The sequence below is a fragment of the Arachis duranensis genome, chromosome 7 (genome assembly GCF_000817695.3).
Source record: "Arachis duranensis cultivar V14167 chromosome 7, aradu.V14167.gnm2.J7QH, whole genome shotgun sequence".
Classification (NCBI taxonomy): Eukaryota; Viridiplantae; Streptophyta; class Magnoliopsida; order Fabales; family Fabaceae; genus Arachis; species Arachis duranensis.
The window spans coordinates 62,074,891-62,092,529 of record NC_029778.3 but is presented as its reverse complement, the minus strand read 5'-3'; the positions used below and the strand labels follow the sequence as shown (position 1 = coordinate 62,092,529).

General features: G+C 37.8%; 1 long non-coding RNA gene and 1 other non-coding gene across 2 annotated transcripts; both read left to right on the top strand.

The window, feature by feature from the left end:
* Positions 1 to 4,221: 4,221 nt before the first annotated feature.
* On the top strand, positions 4,222 to 5,219 carry LOC107459238 (uncharacterized). Its single transcript, XR_001586253.3, has 3 exons — positions 4,222 to 4,256; positions 4,499 to 4,708; positions 4,843 to 5,219. It is a non-coding gene; the product is annotated as an uncharacterized LOC107459238 (long non-coding RNA).
* A 9,748-nt stretch (positions 5,220 to 14,967) lies between these two features.
* LOC127740972 (small nucleolar RNA R71) lies at positions 14,968 to 15,075 on the top strand. Its single transcript, XR_008001827.1, has one exon. It is a non-coding gene; the product is annotated as a small nucleolar RNA R71 (small nucleolar RNA).
* Positions 15,076 to 17,639: the final 2,564 nt, after the last annotated feature.

Below are 17,639 nucleotides of genomic sequence, written 5' to 3'. Positions count from 1 at the left end.
ACTCTGCTGGAGGATCTCTTCATCTAAAGAAGACGCCTACAGAAGCTCAAGAACTGATTGAAATGATTGTAAATAACTAATTCATGTACACTTCTGAAAGGAATCCTGTGAATAATGGGACGAATCAGAAGAAAGGAGTTCCTGAGATTGATACTCTGAATGCCATACTGGGTCAAAACAAAATATTGACTCAGCAAGTCAATATGATTTCTCAATGTCTATCTGGAATGCAAGCTGCACCAGGCAGTACTAAGGATGCTTCATCTAAAGAAGAAGCTTATGATCCTGAGAACCCTTCAATGGAAGAGGTGAATTACATGGGAGAACCCTATGGAAACACCTATAATTCTTCATGGAGAAATCTTCCAAATCTCTCATAGAAGGATCAACAGAGACCTCAACAAGGTTTCAACAACAATAATGGTGGAAGAAACAGGTTTAGCAATGACAATCCTTTTCCATTCGGCCATGCCTAGACCTTTTTCTTATGTATTTTCAACGGTGGAGTTTCTACACACCATAGATTAAGGTGTGGAGCTCTGCTGTACCTCGAGTATTAATGCAATTACTATTGTTCTTCTATTCAATTCAGCTTATTCTTGTTCTAAGATATTCATTCGTACACAAGAACATGATGAATGTGATGATTATGTGACGCTCATCATTATTCTCACTTATGAACGCGTGCCTGACAACCACTTCCGTTCTACAAGGAAACAAGGCTTGAATGTTTATCTCTTGGATTCCTTAATCAGAATCTTCATGGTATAAGCTAGAATTGATGGCGGCATTCAAGAGAATCCAGAAGGTCTAAACCTTGTCTGTGGTATTCTGAGTAGGATTCAAGGATTGAATGACTGTGACGAGCTTCAAACTCCTGAAGGCTGGGCGTTAGTGACAAGCGCAAAAGAATCACTGGATTCTATTCCAACCTGATTGAGAACCAACAGATGATTAGCCGTGCTGTGACAGAGCACGTTAAACATTTTCATTGAGAGGACGGGATTGTAGCCACTGACAACGGTGATGCCCAACATACAGCTTGCCATGGAAAAGAGTAAGAAGGATTGGATGAAGACAGTAGGAAAGCAGAGAGACGAAAGGGACAGAGCATCTCCATACGCTTATCTAAAATTCTCACCAACGAATTACATAAGTATATCTATCTTTATTTTATGCTTTATTCATAAATCATCTATAACCATTTGGATCTGCCTGACTGAGATTTACAAGATGACCATAGCTTGCTTCATACCAACAATCTCCGTGGGATCGACCCTTACTCGCGTAAGGTTTATTGCTTGGACGACCCAGTGCACTTGCTGGTTAGTTGTGCGAAGTTGTGATAAAGAGTTGAGATTACAATTGTGCGTACCATGTTGATGGCGCCATTGATGATCACAATTTCGTGCACCACATACGCGAGCCTTGCATGCAACACAGGCTCTTGTTTCGGGTTGCACTCCTCACGTACACGAGCCTCTATTTTTCCAAAACATTGATTTTTATTTCTACATGCATTCCTCCATCTTTCAAAATCTTTTTAACTCTTGTTTAAAGCCTGGTAGGTGGAATTCGGGCAGTGAAGTATAATTAGGACTATGAGAAAGATAACTTGTTGGTGAAGAAAGAGGTAAATTTAATGATGAAATATGGCTGTGGATGATGATATGAACTCATAATGCTAATGGGAGAAGTGCTGATTATGTATTGAGCTGGAAAGCTATATTGATAAATGAATTATGGTTGATAATGATTATATGATTATTGACTGATTATGTGGTTTAATGCACTTCCAAATATCTGAGATACAAGTTTCCTTAGGTGAAAGTAGTGGCTTGCCACCACGTACTCCAGGTTGAGACTCGATACTCTGCTGACCCTACGTCATAAGTGTGGTCGGACACTTATACCTTTCCGGATGAACTCACCCTTGTGGATATACAATGGTGTGTGTTACATGATTATGATTTGAGGTTTGGGGATGTGTGACAGAGGGACAATCCAATGGTTAGCTACCAGGACTTGTCGGGTTGGCTATATAACCCACAGATGAGACTCATCAGCCATAGAACAGGCATGCATCATATGCATCATAGGACTTGTTTGGTGTTCTTTGTTTGGAATGCCTAACTGATTGTATAAACTACTTGTTACCTATTTATCTGCTGTATCTGAATCCTAATTGTGATTTCTTTGCATGTAATATCTGTGTTTGAAACAAATAATTCCAGTGGTGGTTGGGGGGTTTGGTTGGAGTTGGAAAGGGGACTATTAGATAGAATGAAGATCCTTATTTAGTTGCCTAATCTATTTTTGGTTTAGTTATGTTTTATAAGATTAAATCATATGTCGGAAGTTTTAGGATCGCCTTCGGCTTTTCTGGGACATTATATGTTAGAGATGTGGGCACTATTACCATGTTGAGAACCTCTGGTTCTCACCCAATACATATTTTGTGGTTTTCAGATGTAGGACGTGAGGCACCTCATTGAGGCACACTGGGAGCTTCTTACAGTGAAGAGCTTTTGTATTTTGGGACGTTACTTTTGGTTATGATGTTTATATATAAATAATTATTATCTCCACTATTTATGTATATGATGTCTTATCCGCCTTAGAGGTTGTTTTGGAAAAACAGGTTCTATAAACTGTATTTTTGGGCTTATTTTGGGTTCTCATGTATATATGTATATATGCCTATGTGATCTGGCCGGTTTATCTTCGCGAGCCCTGTCAGAAGTTTTGTTATCTTTATCTTGGAACTCTCTTGTATATATGTCCATGCTTAGCTTGCTCTTAGCTTGCTTCGGTTACTCTAACGTTTACGTAAGTGTTGCGCTTTTCGATTTAACGGTTTTGTTTTAACTTTTCTTCTAAGGCCCCTAGATAAAACTTCCTTTCAACTATATTTTATATAATTTTATTTTTAGAGGTCGTAATACCTCACCACCTCTATTTTATGACTTAAGCATAAGACTGTGTGTGGTAGGGTGTTACAAACACAAATTTTGATGCCATTTTACATTTTAATTTTACTAATCTTGTTCTCTTCTGGAAAACCTTCCTAGACATTATTTGCTTGATATTTCTCCTACTTTATCTGAGGCAGCTGGTGCTATTGTAGATGTGAGCTTTTATCTTTATATTTAATTCTCTATTTTTATTTCTTTGTGTATTGATTGAAAAATTATTTTAATAATAAACCAATCAATACATTAGTAAGGTCAAAACTTAATGTCAAATATACTACCTTGCTGGCACGAAGTTCATTTACTCTCTTATGAGAAATTTTTTATGTTTGGTTCTCATGTTTATTTACGGTTTAGTTGTGAATTTGCAAAGTGATATTTTAATTGCTAAATCTCATTCTTTTTTATTTTATTTTTGTTGTTCTTATAATAAGACTCATTCAGAAGATGTTTCAAGTCAAATCTTACTGAACCATAGAACTAGAATGTTTATTTTTATGCTCTTAATATAAAGAGTTCCTTTACTTATAATCCAATCACCAACCTGAAGAGTAGTAAAAGGAAAATAAAGATGCTCAAGAACATCATTTATGGAATTGAACCAGGAGCAAATGAAACTTCACAACACATAGCAAAGATAGTAATAACTAATAAAAGTAATAGACAGTGATTGCAATAAACAAAAAATAAAAAGTTCATTAGTGACCAAGGAAATGAATGTTTCACAATAAGCAAATCTGCTAATTATATATTTCATTTTTTATTTTACCATTGAAACATATATGTTTGCAAGATTGTGTCAAAATCATGCTGCGTATATGCATCTAGCAAGTAACAAATATGCACAACATCAACATCAAACTTAGTAAGTAAAAGACAAATGTTTAGAAAGGATAAATGATCATCTGATGTCTATAATTGCATGATAAATTTAATTGTGCAGTTAATAATTTCTCACATCATTTTTATCAATCTTCTGAAAATGATTAGTGGTGCAAAAGACGTATGTTTAATGCAAATAGATAACTATAGATCAGAGTAAACTACAGCATTAGGTAGTATCCCATGATTGCAATTTGCTTAGATTTTGTCTTGTTGCATATCAACTGTTTGATAGTTTGCCTCACAAAAATCATTTCATAAATCTCTTACACACATACACACACAAACACAAATACACCCTTTGAGAATAATCAAAAGCCAAATAAAACTCAAAAACAATTATCAATTATCAATTATCCATATTACACAATAATTCAGATATTCTTATCTGCATATATTGAAGTATATCCTCTCTCTCTCTCTCTAAACTTTCAACTACCTTGTATTATTCTGTTTGTTAACTTTTTCTGAATTTTCTAATTCTCTTTCTTCTCTCTTTCATGTCTATCCATCTATTTTATGAGCCTCAGGCTCTTGTGTATATATATATAGATTTCTACAACACACTAACCATAACTTTTATAGTATTTGTAAATTGAGGAATATTTTCTCTTAAATACACATTAAGGCTTGATGTTTTACAGGACACCCCTGGGTTCAGGGAGAAGGTCTTACTCCTTATTAGTTTTATTTACTGATGACCCCAAGCGATAAACACTACCGATCCATAATCAAGACTCAAGAGGTTCAAAAATTGGGGAAAAATTAAATCAGAATGTTAAATTGGGGAAAGAAAATTGGAGCAAAATTAATCGATCAACGTTGTTCGAATCAAAATTCAGAAGGCATGATACGTGAGTATTTTATACCCTTTTTTCTAGCATTTTTTAGTCATTTTTAGTTAGATTTTATTTAGTTTCACTTGATTTTACTGAAAAAATCCTTTTTGGATGCTACTTTGAGTTGTTTTGTATTTTTATGATTTTAGGTGAATTTCAGAGCAATTTGGCAGAGTTTGGAGTAAAAAGAAGAAAAGCCTACAACAACCCCCTAGGTGCTAAATGCCCAACTGGCGTGTAACGCTAGCAAGGGATCAAGGTGTGCATGAGTTTACTCCTCCTAGGGCATTATAAGCCCATCTCTGGCGTGAAATGCCAAGAGCAGGCCGAACACATCCTCTCATTGGGTCTCCAAGTGGATTTATCACCTCTTAGTTTTATTTCCTTTTGTAATCTTTATTTACAAACGAGATCTTTTTTTAGGTTTAACATTTATTACTAAGTTAGTATATAAGGAGTAAGATGCACCCTTTCTGGGCATCTTTCATCAAGCATCATTAGACGGAATTGTGTTTTCTCTGTGAGTATGAGCAACTAAACCTCTCTTTGTTAAGGTTAGGAGCTCTGTTTATTTCTATGGATTAGAACTATTATTCTTCTATTTTAATTTATGTTTGATTCAATTTTACGTTTTTAATCTTATGAATTGAGTGGAATGAGAGTATGACCCTTTTCTACATGAGTTCTTGTGATTCTCAAGAGAGTTATCTCGCTTGAACTACACCTTAAAAATACTCCTCTTAGATGGCTAATTACACAAACCGATGGGGATAAGCAACATCGATTCAGCCGGTTTGGGGTGATTAGGGCCTTCGTGGTATAAACTGGATTTCTGAACTTCACCCTCTAATCTGAGTTAAGTGACCACGAGAGTGGTGGTTGATGAAGGTCAGAGGAGGCTAAATCACTAAGAGATTAGGGTTTAGGCACTTATGGTTTTCCATAGAATGAATCATTCATTGTTAATATAGTTGGTAAGACGTTTTAATTTAGAAATATAAACATCTCGAAAACCTTAACTGTTTTCTCATATTATTTTCACAGCAAAATATTTATTGCTTTCTTTATTTTATTGCTTATTATTTTATGCGAATTGCACAACTAAAACCCCTTTTTGTTTTGCCTGACTAAGTCCAACTTGACAACCATTACTTGCTCAGTCCGACAATCCTCGTGGGATCGACCCTCACTCATCTAAGGTATTACTTGGATGACCCAGTGCACTTTTCGGTTAAGTTGTGCAATTTCATAATTCACGCACCAAATTTTTAGCACCGTTGCCGGGGATTGTTTGTGATTGACAACTACCAATTGTCTTGTTGCAGAATTGTCAATACCATGGGCTCCTGTAGAAGGATCCCAACAAATTCATCTCTGACTTCCTACAGATTTGTGACACTGTAAAGACGAATGGAGCGAATCCAGAGGTCTACAGGCTCATGCTCTTCCCATTTGTTGTGAGGGACAGAGCAAAGCAGTGACTTGACTCTCAGCCCAAGGAGAGCTTGGACACATGGAATAAGGTGGCAACAAGATTTCTGACCAAATTTTTTCTACCTCAGAAGCTGACCAAAGGGTGGACATCCAGACCTTCAGACAGAAAGATGGAGAGTCTCTCTATAAGGTTTGGGAGAGATACAAGCAGATGATCAAGAAGTGCCTCCCTGACATGTTTTCTGAATGGACCAGGCTGCAAATCTTTTATAATGGCATCTCTAAGACGGCCAAGAGATGATTGGATCACTTTGCTGGTGGTTCTTTGGACATGAAGAAGACACCTGAAGAGGTGGATGAGCTTATTGAGATAGTTGCTAACAACCAATATCTATACACTTTTGATAGGAACCCTGTGAACACTGGGACTACTCAAAAGAAATGAGTCATGGAGGAGGATACGCTGGACACTATTTTGGCTCAAAACAAGCTCATGTCTCAGCAGATTAGCATGATCTCTCAACACTTTTAATTATATAGGAAACTCTTCCAGAAATACCAACAATGATTCCTATTCGAACACTTTCAATCAGGGATGGAGGAATCACCCTAATTTTGGGTGGAAAGAGCAATCACAGAGGCACCAAAAAGGCTTCAACAATAACTAGGGTGGATCTAATCAGAATAGGTTCAATAACATGCAATTTCAGCCCTCTCAGCAGCAACAGGAGACCTCAAAACACAGCCTCTCTGACTTAGCCACAATAGTCTCTAACCTTTCTAAGACCACTCACAATCTTATACAAGAGACACGGTCTTCAATTTGGAACTTGGAATTGCAAGTGGGTCAGTTGAGCAAGAGGATACCTAAGAGACCTCCCAACACTCTTCCAAGTAACACAGAGGTAAATCCAAGGGAAGAGTGCAAGGCCCTGACTTCGGGCAAGGAAGCCGAACCAAATGAGGAGCATGCTGCTAAGGATGTGAAGGGGAAAGAAGCTCAAAAAGATACTAGAAGTACATGCCCCAGTAATGGTGAAGGATCCTGAAGGATAACAACCTCAGAAATTGCAATAGGAGACTAAGGATGAGCAACTCACTCAATTCTTGAAAATTTTTAAGAATTTACAAATCAATATTCCTTTTGCTGAGATATTGGAGAATAAACCTCCCTATATGGCCTGTTTGAAAAGTATATTCTCTGAGAAGAAGGTCTTAAAGGAAGATGAAACTGTGTTGCTGACCAAGAAAAGCAGTGCACTGGTGCAGAAGAAGCTACCTCAGAAGCTACCAGATCCTAGGAGTTTCCTAATTCCCTGTAGCATAGGAACCATTACATTTGAGATGGAACTGTGCGACCTTAGATCAAGCATAAATTTGATGCCTCTCTATGTGATGAAGAAGCTAGGGATCCAAGAGGCGTAGCTCACAAGGATCTCACTAGAGATGGCGGACAAGTCCCTAAAGAGGGATACGGATTGGTGGAGAACATTCTAGTAAAGGTTGAACACCTTTACCTCCCTACAGACTTCGTGATACTTGATACGGGAGAGGAGAAGGATAACTCCATCATCCTAGGAAGGTCATTCCTAGCAACTGGGGGAGCTTTGATTGATGGGAAGAGAGGAAAATTAGTCCAGACGATGCATGAAGACTATATGTTGTTCAAAATTTTTAAACCCCCTCCACTCCCTGATAAAAGAGGTACTTCCGTGCAGAGTTTAAAGCTTAAGCCCCTCCCCCACTTGGTGGAAAGACATATAGTACCCCCGGACACCAAATCTAAATTTGGTGTTGGGCATTGACCACCCACCATTGATGGAGGAGGCCCCAAAAAGAAAGTATCCAAAGGCTGGAGGAATAAGAAGATTCCTACTAAGGACTTCTCACCTGGCATTAGAGTAGTCTTCACTCAGACTATAGTCATACCACACACTATAAACAGAATCCTGTCTCTAGAGCATGTTGAACTAATTCATGAGAGCACAGGGAAGAAGTTCACTATGAGGGGTGAAGATCTGAGCCCATACGATCCTCCTCCTTAGAGGAGCGGCCCGTCAAGCTAATGATGGTAAAGAAGCGCTTGTTGGAAGGCAACCCAACTATTAATATCCTTACATTTGCTTTTTCAGGTTTAATTCTTATTTGATTTTATTTCATTTTATTCTTCATTATTTCTTATAATTTTCCTAGTTTTTCTAACGTTTGTGATCATAGCACTTAGAACAGAAACAGGAATATTTAGGTGAGAAAATAGCACACACTGGAGAGGACATACTGCTGGTGGCGCTAAATGCCATGGATGGCTTTCAGCGCCAAGGGAGGAGGAGTTAGCTTGGATGTTTAACATCCAAAGGGGAGCACCCACAACACAATTTTTGATCCCCCTAGGGCATTTAACACCCATTATTGGCATTAAACGGCAAAAAAAATATTTTTACCCGCTGCTGGCGTTAAACGCCAAACTAGCCTTTAACGCCCAAAGAGGGGGGTAGCAAGGATGGGAGCAAGGCTTTGTACCCATGGTAAAACCCTAACCTCAACCACTTTTTACCAATTCAAACTTCATCTATTCTCTCTCCCCTTTCTCCCACTTTTCCATCCATATTCATCCTTCCCATCATCCATTACTTCCCTTGATTCTCTCAACCCACCTTTCACTCCACCGAATCCCTTCTCATCAATCCTATCCATCACTCATTCCAACAAACCAAATTCAAATTTAACTTTCTTCCTACCCCTTGGTACACAAAATCATGAGTTCAAACTTCTCTCACAACTCCGTGCAGCTGACTAGCAAGTGCACTGGGTCGTCCAAGTAATACCTTATGTGAGTAAGGGTCGATCCCACAGAGATTGTCGGCTTGAAGCAAGCTATGGTCATCTTGTAAATCTCAGTTAGGCAGATTCAAATGGTTGTGAGGTTTTGATAGTTAAAAGATGAATAGGACATAAAATAAGATAGAGATACTTATGTAATTCATTAGTGAGAATTTTAGATAAGCGTATAAAGATGCTTTGTTCCCTCTGAACATCTGCTTTCCTATTGTCCTCATCCAATCTTGCGTACTCCCTTCCATGGCAAGCTGTATGTTGGGGGATCACCATTGTCAATGGCTACCGTCCGTCCTCTCAGTGAAAATGGTCCGGCTACGGATTACGTAGGGCTAATCATCTGTCAGTTCTCGATCGTGTCGGAATAAGATCCATTGATCCTTTTGCGCACTGTCACTGCACCCAGCACTCGCGAGTTTGAAGCTCGTCATAGTCATCCCATCCCAGATCCTACTCGGAATACCACAGACAAGGTTTAGACTTTTCGGATCTCAAGAATGCTACCAATTGATTCTAGCTTATACCATGAAGACTCTGATCTCACGGAATAGAAGGCTCTGTTGTCAGGAGAGGCAACCATGCGTCGTGGACCAGGAGGCCAAGAGATATGCATTCAAGCTTGTTTTCAGGTAGAACTGAAGTGGTTGTTAGGCACGCGTTCATAAGTGAGAATGGTGATGAGTGTCACTTGATCATCACATTCATCATGTTGAAGTGCGAATGGATATCTTAGAACAAGAATAAGCATGAATTGAATAGAAAACAGTAGTAATTGCATTAATTCATGAGGAACAGCAGAGCTCTACACCTTAATCTATGATGTGTAGAAACTCCACCGTTGAAAATATATAAGAACAAGGTCTAGACATGGCTGAATGGCCATGCCTCCCAAATAACATGAAACAATCGAAAAAGGGTTCAAAGACCTGATCCCAAGATCAAAGATGATCAAAAGCTGAAAATACAATAGTAAAGGTCCTATTTATAGTGAATTAGTAACCTAGGGTTTACAGAAATAAGTAAATGATGCGCAAATCTACTTCCGGGGCTCACTTCGTGTGTGCTTGGACTGAGCATTGAAGCTTTCACGTGCATAGGATTTTCTTGGAGTTAAATGCCAACTCTGGTGCTAGTTTGGGCGTTTAACTCCAGCTTTTATGCTAGTCCTGGCGTTTAACGCAAGAAAAGGGTCTCTGACTGGCGTTTTGATGCCAATTTGGGACATCAAATCTCGGGCAAAGTATAGACTATTATACATTGCTGGAAAGTCCAAGATGTCTACTTTCCAACACAATTGAGAGCGTGCCAATTAGGAGGTCAGAATCCAACAGCATCTGCAGTCCTTTTTCAGTCTCTGAGTTAGATTTTTGCTCAGGTCCCTCAATTTCAGCCAGAAAATACCTGAAATCACAGAAAAAACACACAAACTCATAGTAAAGTCCAGAAATGTGATTTTTGCATAAAAACTAATAATTATATACTAGAAACTAACTAAATCATACTAAAAACTACCTAAAAATAATGCCAAAAAATGTATAAATTATCCGCTCATCATAACACCAAACTTAAATTGTTGCTTGTCCCCAAGCAACTAAAAACAAAATAGAATAAAAAGAAGAGAATATACAATGAATCTCATAATATCAATGAAACTTAGTCCCAATTAGATGAGCGGGGCTAATAGCTTTTTGCTTCTGAACAGCTTTGGCATCTCACTTTATCCTTTGAAATTCAGAATGATTAGCATCTATAGGAACTCAGAATTTAGATAGTGTTATTGATTCTCCTTGTTTAGTATGTTGATTCTTGAACACAGCTACTTTATGAGTATTGGCCGTGACCCTAAACATCTTGTTTTCCAGTATTACCACCGGATACATACATGCCACAGACACATAACTGGGTGAACATTTTCAGATTGTGACTCAGCTTTGCTAAAGTCCCCAGTTAGAGGTGTCCAGAGTTCTTAAGCACACTCTTTTTGCTTTGGATCAGCTTGCTTTTTCTTTTTCTTTCTTTTTTTGCCATTTTTTATTTTTCTTTTTCACTGCTTTTTCTTGCTTCAAGAATCAATTTCATGATTTTTCAGATTATCAATAATATTTCTCTTTATTCAACATTCTTTCAAGAGCCAACAATTTTAACATTCATAAACTTCACTATAAAAAATATGCACTGTTCAAGCATTCATTCAGAAAATAAAAAGTATTGCCACCACATCAAAATAATCAAACTAATTTCAAGATAAAATTTGAAATTCATGTACTTCTTGTTCTTTTGTAATTAGGAACATTTTTCATTTAAGAAAGGTGAAGGATTCATGGAATTATTCATAGCTTTAAGACATAGACACTAGACATTAATGATCATGTAATGAAGACACAAACATAGATGACACATAAAGCATAAAAATAAAAAAAACAGAAAGATAAGAACAAGAAAATCAAAGAATGGGTCCACCTTAGTGATGGCGGCTAGTTCTTCCTCTTGAAGATCCAATGGAATGCTTGAGCTCCTCTATATCTATTCTTTGCCTTTGTTGCTCTTCCCTCATGGCTATTTGACCCTCTCTAATTTCATGGAGAATAATGGAGTGCTCTTGGTGCTCCATATTGGAACTCAAATCTCCCAAAGATGTGTTGAGTTGCTCCCAATAGTTGTGTGGAGGAAAATGCATTCCTTGAGGCATCTCAGGGATTTCTTGATGAGAGACTTCCTCATGCTCTTGTTGAGGTCCATGAGTGGGCTCTCTTATTTGCTCCATCTTCTTTTTAGTGATGGGCTTGTCCTCTTCAATGAGGATGTCTTCCTCTATGACAATTCCAGCTAAATTGCATAGGTGACAGATGAGATGAGGAAAGGCTAACCTTGCCAAGGTGGAGGTTTTGTCAGCCACTTTGTAGAATTCTAGAGATATGAACTCATGAACTTCTACTTCCTCTCCAATCATGATGCTATGGATCATGATAGCCCGATCTACAGTCACTTCGAATCAGTTGCTAGTAGGAATGATGGAGCGTTGGATAAATTTCAACCATCCTCTAGCCATGGGTTTAAGGTCATGCCTTCTCGATTGAACCGGCTTGCCTTTGGAGTCTCTTTTCCACTGAGCTCCTTCTATACATATGTCCATGAGGACTTGGTCCAACCTTTGATCAATGTTGACCCTTCTAGTGTAGGGGAGTGCATCTCCTTGCATCATTGGCAAGTTGAATGCCAACCTTACATTTTCCGGACTTAAATTTAAGTATTTTCCCCGAACCATGGTAAGTCAATTCTTTGGGTTCGGGTTCACACTTTGATCATGGTTCTTAGTGATCCATGCATTAGCATAGAACTCTTGAACCATTAAGATTCTGACTTGTTGAATGGGGTTGGTGAGAACTTCCCAACCTCTTCTTCGAATCTCATGTCAGATCTCCGGATACTCATTCCTTTTGAGCATGAAAGGGACCTCAGGGATCACCTTCTTCTTGGCCACAACTTCATAGAAGTGGTCTTGATGGACCTTTGAGATGAATTTCTCCATCTCCCATGACTCAGAGGTGGAAGCTTTTTGGTTTCCCTTTCCTCTTTCTAGAGGTTTCTCCAGCCTTAGGTGCCATAAATGGTTATGGAAACACAAAAAGTAATGCTTTTTTCCATACTAAACTTAAAAAGTTTGCTCACCCTCAAGCAAAAGAAGAAAGAAGGACGGAGAAAAAGAAGAAATGAAGGATAAAGAGGGTGAAGAAAGGTTCGGCCAAGGAGGGAAAAAGTGTACATGATGTGAAAATTTAAAGGATGGATGAGGGGTTTATATAGGATTGGAAAGAGAGGGTAGGGTTCGTGTATTAGGGGCTGGGTTTAGGAGAGAAAGTTTTTGAATTGTGAATGGTGGATTAGGTGGGGTTTTTGGGGGAGAGTGGGTGGATGTGATTGGTGAAGGGTTGATAAACCCCGATTTTGTGGTTTATCTTGTGCTTATTTTGGAGATTTCTCATCCCTGCACTATTCTGGCGTGTAAACGCCTTTCGAGTGATAATCCTAGCGTTAAATGCCAGGTTGCTGCCTATTTCTGGCGTTGAACGCCAGCTTGGTACCCTTTTCTGGCGTTAAATGCCAGTTTGGTGCCCTTTTCTGGCGTTAAACGCCCAGAATGGTGCCAAACTGGGCATTTAATGCAGTTTAAATGCCAGTAAGCTCATCCTCTAGGGTGTGCTATTTTCAATGCTGTTTTTGATTTTTGCTTTTATTTTTGTGACTCCACATGATCATCATCCTAAAGAAAACATAAAATAACAATGAAAAATATAAATTCAACATAGATAAGTAAAAATTGGGTTGCCTCCCAACAAGCGCTTCTTTAATGTTAATAGCTTGACAGTGAGCTCTCATGGAGCTTCACAGATACTCAGAGCATGATGATGGCCTCCCAACATCAAACTTAGAGTTTGAATGTGGGGGCTTGGTTTGACTCTGAATTGAGAGAAGATTTTCATGCTTCTTCTCTATGTGTACAGAAGGAGATCCTTGAGCCTTAAACACAAGGTAGTCCTCATTCACTTGAAGGACCAACTCTCCTCTATCAACATCGATCACAGCTTTTGCTGTGGCTAGGAAGGGTCTGCCAAGGATGATGGATTCATCCTTATTCTTCCCAGTGTCCAGGATTATGAAGTCAGCAGGGATGTAAAGGTCTTCAACCTTTACCAAGACATCCTCTACAAGTCCATAAGCTTGTTTCTTGCCATCTCTAGTGAGATTCTTACAGCCTGTACCTCAAAGATTCCCAGTTTCTCCATTACAGAGAGTGGCATGAGGTTTAGGCCTGACCCCAGGTCACATAGAGCCTTCTCAAAGGTCATGGTTCCAATGGTGCAAGGTATTAAGAACCTTCTGGGATCCGATTTCTTTTGAGGTATCTTCAGCTGAGCCAAGGTGTTTAGTTCATTAATGAGCAATGGAGGTTCATCTTCCCAAGTCTCATTACCAAATAATTTGGCATTCAGCTTCATGATTGCTCCTAGATACTGAGTAATTTGCTCTTCAGTAGTAACTTCATCTTCTTCAGAAGAAGAATATTCTTTAGAGCTCATGAATGGCAGAAGCAGGTTCAATGGAATCTCTATGGTCTCTATATGAGCCTCAGATTCTATTGGTTCTTCAAAGGGGAACTCCTTTTCGTTCAGAGGAAATCCCATGAAGTTTTTCTCACTGGAATTATGTCATCCTCCTCCTCTATAGGTTCGGCCATTCTGGTCATATTAACAGCCTTGCACTCTCTCTTTGGATTCTCTTCTGTATTGCTTGGGAGAGTACTAGGAGGAGTTTCAGTGACTCTTTTACTCAGCTAACCCACTTGTGCCTCCAAATTTCTTATGGAGGACCGTGCCTCGGTCATGAAACTGAATGTGGTCTTAGATAGATCAGAGACTATGTTTGCTAAGCTAGAGATGGTCTGCTCAGAATTCTCTGTCTGTTGCTGAGAAGATGATGGGAAAGGTTTGCTATTGCCAAACCTGTTTCTCCCACCATTATTTCTTATTGAAGCCTTATTGAGGCTTCTGTTGATCCTTCCATGAGAAATTTGGGTGATTCCTCCATGAAGAATTGTAGGTGTTTCCATAGGATTTTCCCATGTAATTCACCTCTTCCATTGCAAGATTCTCAGTGTCATAAGCTTCTCCTTCAGAGGAAGCTTCTTTAGCACTGCCGGATACAGCTTGCAATCCAGTCAGATTTTGAGAAAACATATTGACTTACTGAATTAATATTTTGTTCTGAGCCAATATGGCATTCAGAGTAACAATCTCAAGAACTCCTTTCTTCTGAGTTGTCCCATTGTTCACAGGATTTCTTTCAGAAGTATACATGAACTGGTTATTTGTAACCATTTCAATGAGTTCCTGGGCTTCTGCAGGCGTTTTCTTCAGATGAATAGATCTGCCTGCAGAATGGTCCAATGACATCTTGGATAACTCAGACAGATCATCATAGAAGATACCTATGATGCTCCATTATGAAAGCATGTCAGAAGGACACCTTCTGATCAATTGCTTGTATCTTTCCCAAACTTCATAGAGGGATTCACCTTTTTTCTGTTTGAAGGTTTGAACTTCTACTCTAAGCTTACTCATCTTTTGAGGTGGAAAGATTTTAGCTAAGAAGGCATTGACCAGCTTTTCCCAAGAGTTCAGGCTGTCTTTAGGTTGTGAGTTCAACCATATACTAGCTCTGTCTCTTACAGCAAAAGGGAAAAGCATAAGTCTGTAGACCTCGGGATCAACTCCATTGGTTTTAACAGTGTCACAGATTTGCAAAAATTCAGCCAAGAACTAATGAGGATGTTCCAATGGAAGTCCATGAAACTTGTAATTCTATTGCATCAGAGAAACTAATTGAGGCTTAAGCTCAAAGTTGTTGCTCCAATGGTAGGAATAGAGATGCTTCTCCTATAGAAGTTGGGAGTTGGTGCAGTAAAGTCACCAAGCACCTTCCTTGCATTGTTGCCATTGTTGCTATTTTCGGCTGCCATGTCTTCTTCTTTTTCAAAAATTTCTGTCAGGTCCTCTCCAGAGAGTTGTGCTTTAGCTTTCTCTTCAGAGTCCTTTCAGGTTCAGGATCAGCTTCAACAAGAATTCCTTTATCTTTATTCCTACTCATATGAAAGAGAAGAAAACAAAAAAAAATATGGAATCTTCTATGTCACAGTATAGAGATTCCTTGATGTGTCAGAGAAAAAGAAGAATAGAAGGATGAAGTAGATAAAGAAGAATTCGAACTTATAGAGAGAGAGGGGGGTCCGAATTATTAAAGGAGGGTAAGTGGTAGTGATTAAATAGAAAGATATGGGAGAGAGAGAATTTTCAAAAATTTTTAAATGAAATAAAATTAGAGTTTAAAACAATTAGTTAATTAAAAAGATTTTTGAAAAAGTTGTTAATGGTTTTCGAAAATTGGAGAGAGAAAAGTAGCTAAGTGGTTTTGAAAAAGATAAGAAATAATAAGTTTTGAAAAGATAAGAAGTTAGAAAGAGATTTTGAAATTAGAATCTAAAAAGATGTGATTTGAAAAAGATATGATTTAATAAGATATGATTGAAAAGATATGATTGAAAAACAAATTAAGAAAGATTTGATTTTTAAAATTGATGACTTGACTAACAAGAAATTAAAAGATATGATTCTAAAATTCAAATATTGAACCTTTCTTAACAAGAAAGTAACAAACTTAAAAATTTTGAGTCACAACATTAATTGTTAGCAAGGATTTTCGAAAATATTAAAAGAAAAATAAAAAAGATTTGATTTTGAAAAAGATATGATTGATACCAGAGGATATGAAAAAGATAAGATTTTGAAAAATTAGTTTTAAAACTTGAAAAATTGAAAAAGATTTGAATTGAAAACAAAATTTCCTCCTTGGTGTTATCCTGGCGTTAAACGCCCAGAATGGTATCCATTCTGGCGTTTAACGCCCACTTTGCTACCTCCTTGGGCGTTAAACGCCCAGCCAGGTACCCTGGCTGGCGTTTAAACGCCAAAAATCCTTCTTTACTGGGCGTTTTGAACGCTCTGCTTTTTCTCTATGATTCCTCTGCTGTATGTTCTGAATCTTCAATTCTCTGTATTATTGACATGAAAAGACATAATTTTGGATTTTTTTGAATTTTTAATGATGAGAGAGAAAAACAACAGAATGAAATTAAACATGAAAAACTAAGATCAAAACAAGGAATGCATGCAAGAACACTTTGAATGTCAAGATGAACACCAAGAACACTTTGAAGATCATGATGAATATCAAGAACACATTTTTTAAAATTTTTAAGAAAAGAAAGACATGCAAGACACCAAACTTAGAAATTTTCATACTAGAGACACTAACAATTTGAGAATGCACATGAGAAACAACAAAAGACACAAAACAAGAGAATTTAAAGATCAGACAAAGAAAATCATCAAGAACAACTTGAAGATCAATGAAGAACACAAGAACATACTTTTGAAAAATGCAAGAAGAATAAAGACATGCAATTGACACCAAATTTAAAAATTGACACTAGACTCAAACAGGAAACACAAAAATATTTTTGATTTTATGATTTTATAAATTTTTTCTGTAAATTTTTTTATTCGAAAATTATTTTGAAAAGGAAAATAAGAAACTCAAAATTTTTAATAAGAATTCCAGGAATCATGCAATGTTAGTCTAAAGCTTCAGTCTAAAAAGATTAGACATGGCTAACCAAGCTTAAGCAGGACATTACATACAATAGCCAAATTGATGGGAATCAACTAGCTCCTGTGATGATAAAAACATCATTTGATACTCTAGAATTCATTCTTAAAAATCTGAAGAAAAAATAGAAAAGAAAAATACCTAATCTAAGCAACAAGATGAACCGTCAGTTGTCCAAACTCAAACAATCCCCGGCAACGGTGCCAAAAACTTGGAACGCAAAATCGTGAGTTCAGACTTCTCTCACAACTCCGTGCAGTTGACCAGCAAGTGCATTGGGTCGTCCAAGTAATACCTTACGTGAGTAAGGATCGATCCCACAGAGATTGTCGGCTTGAAGCAAGCTATGGTCATCTTGTAAATCTCAGTCAGACGGATTCAAATGGTTGTGAGGTTTTGATAATTAAAAGATGAATATGACATAAAATAAGATAGAGATACTTATGTAATTCAT